This window comes from Telopea speciosissima, chromosome 1 (assembly GCF_018873765.1).
Source record: "Telopea speciosissima isolate NSW1024214 ecotype Mountain lineage chromosome 1, Tspe_v1, whole genome shotgun sequence".
Taxonomy (NCBI): Eukaryota; Viridiplantae; Streptophyta; class Magnoliopsida; order Proteales; family Proteaceae; genus Telopea; species Telopea speciosissima.
Window position 1 is genome coordinate 36616859 of NC_057916.1, and position 11059 is coordinate 36627917.

Genomic DNA, 11059 nt, shown 5'->3' on the forward strand with positions numbered 1-11059 from the left:
AGTCACGTCACCCATACGGATTCAAGCACCAATGACGTTATCACCACACGCGGGTATCTATCCACCAAGGATCTTGATACCACTAGGACACTCCCTCCCTCGGGGAGATGGTCAATCAGGATAGAGCCCCGTTACCCAGGGCCTCTATCCACTCAACGGCACAATCGCCATCAAACTGGGACTCTCCACACCGCCATACACTACTATAAAAGGCAAGGTACACAACCCCATCAAGGGGATCTAAACTCATATTAAATAATCACTATTCATCTATTTGCGCCAGGAGATCTAACTTTGGCATCGGAGAGCCCTAGGCCGGAACCACACCGGTTCTCTCTGTTGACCCCTTGGTCCACTTGCAGGTGACGGCACTCGCAGGACAGCTCGACAATTTCTTGACACAACAGATTGGCGCTGTCTGTGGGAACGACGCTAGCCATTACAGCTACTAGCTTGCTTCCATATTCATTCAATGGCACGAAGGAAGACTACCACCACCAACAACGGAGCAAGGAATGGATCACCACCCCTAGAGTGCTCTCGCCGCAGAGCCAACGACCAGGACCATGTCCCTTTGGAGGAAGAGATCCCCCTTAATGACCAGTTCGTGGTCGACGAGCCCAACAATGACGAGGCAGACGATGTGGTGGTGGAGGTGATACCTGACCCCAATGCTCCAGCCACTGTGGGTCAGATCAACGACATGCAACGACAGATCCTTGATGAACAACGACTCTTTCGAGAATGCTTGACGCAGCGTGCGACGTCTCACCGTCGAAGGACTTCACCATCAGCAAGGGTGGAGTCTGTACCTCGACAAGAGCCGAACCCTAGGAGATCATCTCCCAGGGGCGTGAGATCAGAGAGACTTGCGCAACGGGCAACCCCCACTCCACAGCGGGGGGAGCCTTCCCAGCATCCCAGGAGAACAAGAGACCTCTCGCCACGGTCAGAACGTGGGAGGACGCTAACACCCAGGGCGAGAGTGTCTAGCCCACAGAGATCGGTCTAGAGGTCTGTGTTCGATGGACGACTTGAAGAAGGTCACATACCACGACGAAGCCGGACCTACAGAGAAGAAAGCCCCTCACCTTCACGACAGGGTTCATCACGGCGTGACCATTCACCATCCCGCCAACACTCAAGGCGGGAGGGGACATCCAGGAGAGAGCGTGAATGGGGTCGCAGCGAACGTCTGGCCAGGCGTGAGGGACAGACACGGGATGAGGAGCTCGATCAAAGACTCCGCGACCTGGATGAGAAGCTGGAAGGGTTGAAGAAGCAGACCAAAGGCGAGACACATTCCATACCTGGACAACACCCATTCTCGGCAGAAATCATGTCAGCCACACTACCTTCCAGGTTTCGACTACCCACCTTTGAACTCTACAGTGGCACCACTGACCCTAATGACCACATCAACTACTTTAATGGCATGATGACGCTGTATGGTGGGTCGGACGTGGTCTCTTATCGGGCATTCCCTGCATCCCTCAAGGGAGCAGCCACATCATGGTTTTCCAGGCTACGACCGAGATCTATATGCTCGTTCGCAGAGCTATGCGAACAGTTCATCACCCATTTTTAAAGCAGCGTTAAGCAGAAGAAGACCACCGTCAATCTACTGAACGTGGTACATAACCCTGGGGAATCTCTCAGGGAATACGTTACCAGGTTCACCAAGGAGTCCCTGGAGGTTCGAGACTTGGATGACCAGACACAGCGTGCAACCCTAGCAGGAGGTATTAGGGACTTGGACTTGATCAAGGACCTGGCACGTCATGAGACCAGGACTATGAAAGAGCTTCTGGAGCGATGCAACGAGTTTGCAAATATGTCCGAGGTACTACAAGCTAGAGCAAAAATAATCGAGGCCAAGCCACAGGACAACAAGAGGTCAGCACCTGATGACCGCAAAGAGGGTAAGAGGTCGAGGACAGAGCGTCGACAAGAGAAGAGTGACCACCCATCTAGGAGGACAGACCGCCGCCCAGAGAGAAGTGAGAGGGCAAGTACCCCTGAGTTCACACCACTGAACACCACCAGGTCCCAGATACTCATGCAGATCCAAGACCGTGACCTACTCCATTGGCCACGACCCATGCTAGCAGGACCAGAGAAGCGAAACCCTAACAAATATTGTCTCTTCCACAAAGAGAATGGGCACGACACAGAGGAGTGCTATCAATTGAAGAGAGAGATAGAACAACTGGTAAGAGCAGGAAGCTTGAACAAGTATGTGAAGGGGAGACGTGACAACTACTCAGGCCAAGGAGATAGAGGTCGCGACGGAGACAGAGTGGAACCTAGACGAGAAGAAAGAAGAACAGATCGAGAGAGAGACCGCCCAGAAGAGCGGAGAGATGCAATAGAACCTAGTGGCACCAAGGGACCTCCTATCCTCACCATACTTGGAGGACCGGGGCAAGAGTCCACCAGAAAAGCTAAAGCTCATGCCAGGTTCATGGGAGTGGCAGAGAAGCCAAGCAAGATAGCCAGGACCGAGGCGGTGATCTCCTTCTCGGATGAAGAGCTGGAAGGACTAAACTTCCCACATGAAGATGCCCTGTTAGTACAGGTGGAGGTAGCCAACCGACCTGTACATAGGGTACTGATAGACACAGGGGCATCTGTTGACGTACTCTCCTTGGACGCCTATCAACAGTTCGGGTTCGGGGACGACCAGTTCAAACCAGAGCCCACTTATCTCCATGGATTCTCAGGTGCCACCGCCTCCATCAGAGGTACCAAAGAGCTACCCGTCACCTTCGGGGTACACCCTCAACAAGTAACCATCATGGTGAATTTCATGGTAGTCAAATCCGTGGTATCCTTCAACGGCCTCTTAGGGCGACCATCACTAACAGCCCTTAGAGGAGTCATATCACCACTTCACCTGAAGATGAAGTTCCCCACCGAGAATGGGGTAGGCGAAGTCCAAGGAGATCAGAAGAAAGCAAGGGAGTGCTACGCCACCTTCATGAAAAAGAACAATGGTAACACCCGTGGAATGGCACTCTGCCTAGAGAGCATGGTCAGTGACCAGAGAGATGAACTGACAGAGAGAAGGGGAAGGCCAGTGGAAGACCTCATCCCAATGCCCCTCAGCCAGGACGACCCCTCCAAGGTCGTTCAGGTCGGCTCGCTGCTAAGCAAGGAACAGAAAGAAGGGCTTGGACACTTCCTCCAAGCAAACATGGATGTCTTCGCATGGTCGACCTCAGACATGCCGGGAATACCACGTTCTATAGCAGAACATCGACTACATGTCGACCCAACCAGGAAGCCCGTTCAACAAAAGCGGAGTAACTTCGCCCTCGACAGACAAGCAGCAATCAAGGAAGAGGTCAAGAAGTTAAGCCGATCAGGGTTCATCAGAAAGGAGAAGTTCCCAACCTGGCTCGCCAACGTGGTCATGGTACCAAAGCCAAGTGGGAAGTGGAGGATGTGTGTCGACTACGCCGACCTAAACATGGCATGCCCAAAAGATGAGTACCCACTGCCCAGGATCGACCTACTGATCGACTCCACCGCCGGCCATGAGATGCTAAGTTTCATGGATGCCTACTCCGGATACAACCAGATCCTCATGTATGAGGATGATGAGTCTTACACCGCATTTCGGACGGACAAAGAGAACTACTGCTACAACGTCATGCCGTTCGGGTTAAAGAATGCAGGGGCCACCTATCGGAGGATGGCCAACAAGATGTTCGAGGAGCAGATCGGGCGCAACATGGAGGTATATGTGGATGACATGCTCATGAAAAGCATCCACGCCAACCAACACCTGATCGACCTAGAGGAAGCATTCACAGTACTGAGGAGGAACCAGATGAAGCTAAACCCTGCAAAGTACGCCTTCGATGTAACGTCCGAAAAATTCCTGGGGTTTAAGGTCTCAGTCCGTGGAATAGAAGCCAACCCATCCAAGATCAAGGCCATCCAAGAGATGGCACCTCCTCAGACGGTCAGGGAAGTGCAAAGGTTGAATGGAAGGGTCGCCGCCCTTTCCAGGTTCGTGTCACGATTAGGTGATAAGTGCTTACCATTGTTTAAAATGTTGAAGAACCTCCGAAGCCCTAAAGATTCCACATGGACAGAAGAGTGCCAGAAGGCGTTCGAAGAATTGAAGGAGTACCTAAAGAGCTCACCACTGCTTGGGCGACCAGAACCTAACGAAGAGTTGCAGCTCTACCTGGCTGCCACCTCTGTCGCGGTCAGCGCAGTACTGCTGAAGGAAGAAGACAAAGTCCAGAGGCCCATCTACTACGTTAGCCATGTTCTGATCGATGCAGAGACCAGGTACACTAGGATCGAGAAGGTAGCCTATGCATTGGTAATAGCAGCCAGGAAGCTACGACCATACTTTCAAGCCCATACCATCATAGTCCTTACAGACCTACCTCTGAAGAAGATACTGCACAAGCCGGACGTCTCCGGGCGATTGATAGCATGGGCAGTGGAGTTAAGTGAGCATGACATCAGGTTCTAACCAAGGACAGCCATCAAAGGCCAGGCTCTTGCAGATTTCATTGCAGAGTGTACCCTGTCTGAGATCGAATCAAAAACAGGGGAGCCCGAAGAGAAGGATCATGGATCGGGGGACATGTTCGTGGACGGGTCGAGTAATGTGGCAGGAAGCGGCGCTGGTCTCATATTAACCAGCCCCAAGGGATTTCGTATCCAATATGCTCTCCGATTCACCTTCCAAGCATCCAATAATGAAGTAGAATACGAGGCATTACTAGCTGGACTCCGGGTGGCCAGAGCCATCCAAGTCACACACCTATCCACCCGGAGTGACTCCCAGCTCGTGGTGAATTAGGTGAATGGAGAGTATGAGGCGAAAGATGATAGGATGGCATCATACCTAGCACGTGCTCAAGCATTGATCGAGGGTTTCGTGAAGTTCGAGATGGTTCGAGTTCCCAGGGATGAGAACGCCGCCACAGCCGCTGCCCTATCCAGGGTAGCCAATGAGGAACTCCAAAATTTGGCTGGCGCAGTTTATGTTGAGATCCTGCATGAGCCAACGTATAAGGAAAAGCAGGTTAACGAAATCGAGGAGGGACCTAGCTGGATGGACCCTCTACTCAACTACCTCCAGAACGATGTCTTACCAGAAGACAAGGCCGAGGCAAGAAAGATCAGGATGAGAGCTACAAAGTACACTGTCCTAGACGGGGTACTGTACAAGTGGGGGGCAACAACACCACTACTCCGGTGCCTAGGACCCAAGGGGGCAGAGTACGCCCTAGCCGAAGTCCATGAGGGGATATGTGGAAGCCACATGGGGGGACGAGCCCTAGCCTACAAAATCCTCCGCCAAGGACTATACTGGTCACGAATGCAAGAGGAGGCGATCCAATATGCCAAGAAGTGCGAGCAATGTCAGTTGTTCGCCCCAATACCCCATCTATCCGCCACCAAGCTGACATCAATCCTCAACCCCATACCTTTTTCCATGTGGGGACTAGACATCTTAGGCAACTTCACCGTAGCACCGGGAAACAGAAAGTACCTGGTCGTCGCGATCGACTACTTCACCAAGTGGGTCGAAGCTAAACCCTTGGCCAAGATAACAGAGACAGAGATGGAGAAGTTCGTCCGCGACGACGTCATCTACAGGTTCGGGGTACCACGGATCCTCATCTCAGACAACGGCAAACAATTCAACAACCCCAAATTCCAAGCATTCTGTCATAGCTACAACATCGACTATCGGCCTGTGTCGGTAGCATACCCACAGGCCAATGGTCAGGTGGAGGTCACCAACAGAACACTACTGGAAGGAGTCAAGAAAAGGCTAGAGGGAGCCAAAGGAAAGTGGGTCGAAGAGCTACCAAGCGTCCTGTGGGCATACCGAACTAGAGTACGGACGTCCACAGGAGAGAGCCCATTCCGCCTAGCATATGTTACTGAAGCATTGGCGCCAGCAGAGCTCTGCGCCATGTCCCATAGGGTTCTGCACTTCAACGAACGTACCTATATCGATGGACTACGGGCGAACCTAGACTTTATAGATGAGGTCCGTGAGAGAGCACTACTAAGGAACGTCGCCTACCAGCAACGTACTGCCAGGTACCATAATGCCAGGGTCAAGGAAAGGCTATTCCACCAGGGAGATTTAGTCCTACAGAGGGCAAGTGCATCACAGCCACAGAAGCCAAGGAAGCTGTCACCCAACTGGGAAGGACCCTACATAGGCTCCAAGCAGATACATCCAGGGACCTACCGCTTGAAGACTCCAGGGGGCAAGAAGGTAGACTGTACCTGGAACTCAGAACATCTGAAGAAGTATTACCAGTAGAAGCAAACAGCTCCATCAAGAGTAGCCATCAAGAGTAGCAGTAGTGGTAGTGATAACAGCAGCAGTAGCAGTAGCAGTAGCAGTAGACGACATCACTGTTTCAAGGTCAATTTGAATTTCATTCAAAATAAAGAGATGTTTTAGGAATACTTGTCTTCTTCTACCACTCAATCGAATCACTGCCACTACATCAAGGCATCATGCCATCCCAGAGGCTTTATGCCTAAGGCAACGTACCACCACTGAGGCTTTATGCCTAAGGCAACATGCCAACACTGAGGCTTCATGCCTAAGGCATCACGCCACCCCAGAGGCTTTATGCCTAAGGCAATGTGCCAGCACTGAGGCTTTATGCCTAAGGCAACATGTCAACACTGAGGCTTCATGCCTAAGGCGACATGCCACCACTGAGGCTTCAGGCCTAAGGCGTCATTCCACCACTGAGGCTTTATGCCTAAGGCAACATGCCAACACTGAGGCTTCATGCCTAAGGCGTCATGCCACCACTGAGGCTTCATGCCTAAGGCATCATGCCACCACTGAGGCTTTATGCCTAAGGCAATATGCCAACACTGAGGCTTCATGCCTAAGGCGTCATGCCACCACTGAGGCTTCATGCCACCACTGAGGCTTCAGGCCTAAGGCGTCATGCCACCACTGAGGCTTCATGTTTAAGGCGTCATGCCACCACTGAGGCTTCAGGCCTAAGGCGTCATGCCACCACTGAGGCTGTATGCCTAAGGCGTCATGCCAACACTGAGGCTCTACGCCTAAGGCGTTAACCCACCAAGGTCCGAGGATTACCAAGGCACGATGCCACTACCAAAATCCCATGGCTATCAAGGTTCAGATAGCATCAACGCGCAAACAATCACCAGGAGACAATGCAATCAAAGAGAAGCAAAAGCGATCACATAGAAAAGTCATAGTAGTTACAACTCAAGTTCAAAAAAGGAAAAAGGTTGAGACATCTACAGGATCGGTACAGCCGTAGGGTCAAGGGACCACAGAGTGGTGGGTACCTCCGACCCAGCAGGAGACATCATGTCCACCTCAAGAAGATGCGCAACAGCACCCCCCTCAGGTATGGCAGCCTCCACCTCTGACACTGGAACGCTCTCCACCACAGCTACACCCGAAAGCACCGCAGCAAACTCAGAGAACCCCAAGATTGAGAAGTCATAATCGGGGGTCACCTCCAGGACACAAGCGGCTAAGTCCCGGACCCCTCCCTTATAGGCGGGCTGAAGCTGCGCCTGATACAGCGTCGAGAACCCAGAGGACGCCTGGAACTCAGCCACAACTCGCTCACCTACAGATGCCAGCTTCGCCTCATGCCTTCCCCTCAACGAATGAAGCTCCTCCTCCAAGGCAAGAACCCTAGCCGAGCTCTCGGCCGCACCAGCAGAGGTCACACGCAGCTCCTCAGACACCTCCAGGAGCTTCCCGGACGCCACCGTGAGCTCCCTCGACGCCCTCTGCGCGTTGGCCTCGGCCCTCTCACGAACATCGATCTGTCCCTAGAGCTCCCTCTCCACGTCACGCAGGGTGCGCTGCATCTGCACCTCACGAGAAGCGTGACCCTCCAATCGAAGCACCGCCTCAGCAGTATGGTGATGGACCTACAATCAACATGGCAAGCGATAAAACAATCTAAGAATAAATGGAGTAATGAACATGACGAGACAAAAAAGGGATAACTCACCGAAGCCATATCATGGTAGAGAGTCTGGGCCAGACAAGCATCGCTAAGCCTCTGCAAGGCCACCCTCGCGGTAGGGAGCCTGCCCCTGTCCACCCACTCCCGCGACACGCCGGCTCTGGCCAAGGTCGAGCCCTCCGACACGCCCAAGGTGATCACCAGGGACTCATCTAGCGTGGGAAGATCAGTGGCAGTACCACCAGAGGAACTCACACCTTTCCCCTTGGAGAGGGGCAATACAGAAGACCCAAAAGGAGCGATAGAGGGAGGCAGAGGCACAGAGCCCGGAACTCCATCATCATCAGGAGAAGTACGGGGAAGGAGGACACGCACACCAGAGCTCGTCACGTGGGCATGTCCTGAACCACCCTTCCGCTTCGCTCCAACAACCACAGGCGCAGAAGCACCACCAACATCGGTTACTCCAGCAGATGGACCACCCTGAGAAGCGGCCTTCCTCCACAGATTGCCACGAAGCAAACTGAAGTCTGGACGCGTATCCACTACATAGACCGCCCAACCAATCAGATGACATATATATTCAAATACCAACATACCAATCAAGTACAAAAGACAATGCTCTTACCAGGACTCAGCTTCCAGAGAGATAAGAAGGCCTCCGAGTCCAACTCCTGGATGTGGAACAGATCGTGACCCAGACACAGCTTGAGGGAGTCACCCTCAAAATCACTCAGCTCAAGCCCCTGATTGACCCTCTTGAGGTCAATAACTTCCCTAACAGTCCGTAGTGGGCATCGGGGGACCGTGGCAAAAAAGAAGCGATCCCTCCAATACTTCACGTGGCTAGTGATCCCCGTGAGAAGCTCCACAGAGGCATAGGGCCCCTTGAGCACGCGGCGAGCAAAGTGATAACATCCATGGTTCCCCTTCTTCAACAGATAAAAGTGGGAGAACAGGGGAACAGTGGCGGCACGCCCCAGGCGGGCGAAAAAGACATAAAAACCCAAGATCACCCTCCAAGAGTTGGGCAACACCTGCCCAGGGGTGAGGTGCCAATGCTCTAACACCAACTCGATAAAGCGAGGGATAGGAAGGCGAAGGCCCTGGAGAAAAAATGAACGGTAGAGACAGATCTCATCCGCACGGTGAGAGAAGGCATACTCGCCAGACCCAGGAGTACGCAACATGACCTCAGTGGGAATATGGAACTCCTCACGGAGGGAGACCATGTCAGAAGGTGACAAGATGCTAGCAACAGGCCCAACCTATCAGAGGGACCGGCGGCCGAGGATGCCGCCCTGAGGACCGACGATCCCTACTGGGACCGGAGACACTAGAAGGTCCCACACCTCCATCAATAGCACTAGGGGAGGGTATAGAGGATGGAGTACCCACAGAAGAAGGCGATCCTGGGGAACGCTCCTCTGAAGATCCAACCCCGACTGAAGCAGGGCCAAGGTCACCCGGGAACGACATGAAGGACAAGAGAGGAATGAACTACTTACTCGAGAAAGCGATCTCCTAGAAGCTAGCAAGAAAAAATGAAATGAAGGCCACCTGCAAAATATAAACAGCAGATCCATCACATACAAGAAGAAGAAAAGTGAAGAAGCATGAGGGTCCATCACACCCACGCCGCGGCCACCATAGGTGCGGCCTCACACCCACAAGCGGCGGCCACCCAGGCGCGACAACCAGGCAGCCTCACGCCCCACAAGAGCGGCGACCCCGGCCTCATGCCCACAGGCGCGGCCACCCAAGGTGCGACACACCTCAGGCACAGCCACCTAGGCGCTGTCACCCCAGGTGCGGCCACTCATGCTCGGCCACCCCAGGTGCGGCCACCTAGGCACGGCCACCCCAGGCGCAGCCACACTCGCAAGGCGCGGCCACCCCAGGAGCGGCCACCCAGGCGCGGCCACACCCAGGGGCGGCCACCCCAGGCGCGGCCACCCCAGGCTCGGCCACCCAGGCGCGGCCACACCCGCAGGCGCGGCCTCACCGAGGCGCCGCCCTACAAAAAAAAAAAAAAGGAAAAGAAAGAAAAGGGATCGAACTTACCTCAGGGGGAAGGCGATCGCACGGGGAGGCAGGCACATTACGACAAGGCCACACCACTAGCACGATCAAGTGAGAGAGACCACCAGAGGCAAAGCACTCAAGTCAAGCACCACTCAAGCCCTCCCAGCAAACAAGACACCAAGTGAGCACAAAGACAAACACATGGTGGGCACCAAAAAGAGGACAAAAGGCAAAAAGTGGAATGCAAAGGAAAAGTTAAAGAAGAGCAAAATGGGAGACAAAAGCAAGAGAGAGGAATGAGAAGTGAAAGAAGAGAAAGGGAAGGAGAGGGACATATGTCTACAAAAAACCAAAGATGAAAAAGTGCAGGAGAAAAGGTTTGAACCCCCAGCCTCTCCTACCTCATTACTAGATTTACAGGCAAGCCCCGCAAGGAAAGTCTATTCGCAGCGGACCCCTCACTATGTAAAGGCATCTACTCTCTTGGACATCTTATCCCAAGAGAGTGGGGGGCAAATGATACATCCAATATTCACTGGGCCAATCAGCGGCCGCCACGTGTCATAGGGCGACCCGCTCCAGAACCAAGGGGAACGAACCGGGGTCCCAGCACCCGGGCGCGGCCAGCACCTAGGCGCGGCCTCATCCAGGTGCGGCCACACCCAGGCGCGGCCTCATCCAGGCGCAGCCACACCCAGGCGCGGCCTCACCTAGGCGCGGCCCCACCCACGCGGCCACACCCAGGCGCGGCCTGCACCCAGGCGCGGCCACCACTCAGGCGCGGCCTCACCAAGGCGTGGCCACACCCAGGCGCGGCCTCTCGCCCAGGCGCGGCCTGCACCCAGGCACAGCATCGTGGGCACAGACGTGAGGTGGGGGCTACTCACCTATGACCTGATCGTATCGCTACAGACTCATGTCACCACCAGGACTCTAGGCCACCGCTTAGAAGTCACGTCACCCAGACGGATTCAAGCACCAATGACATTATCACCACACGCGGGTATCTATCCATCAAGGATCTTGATACCACTAGGACACTCCCTCCCGCGGGGAGATGG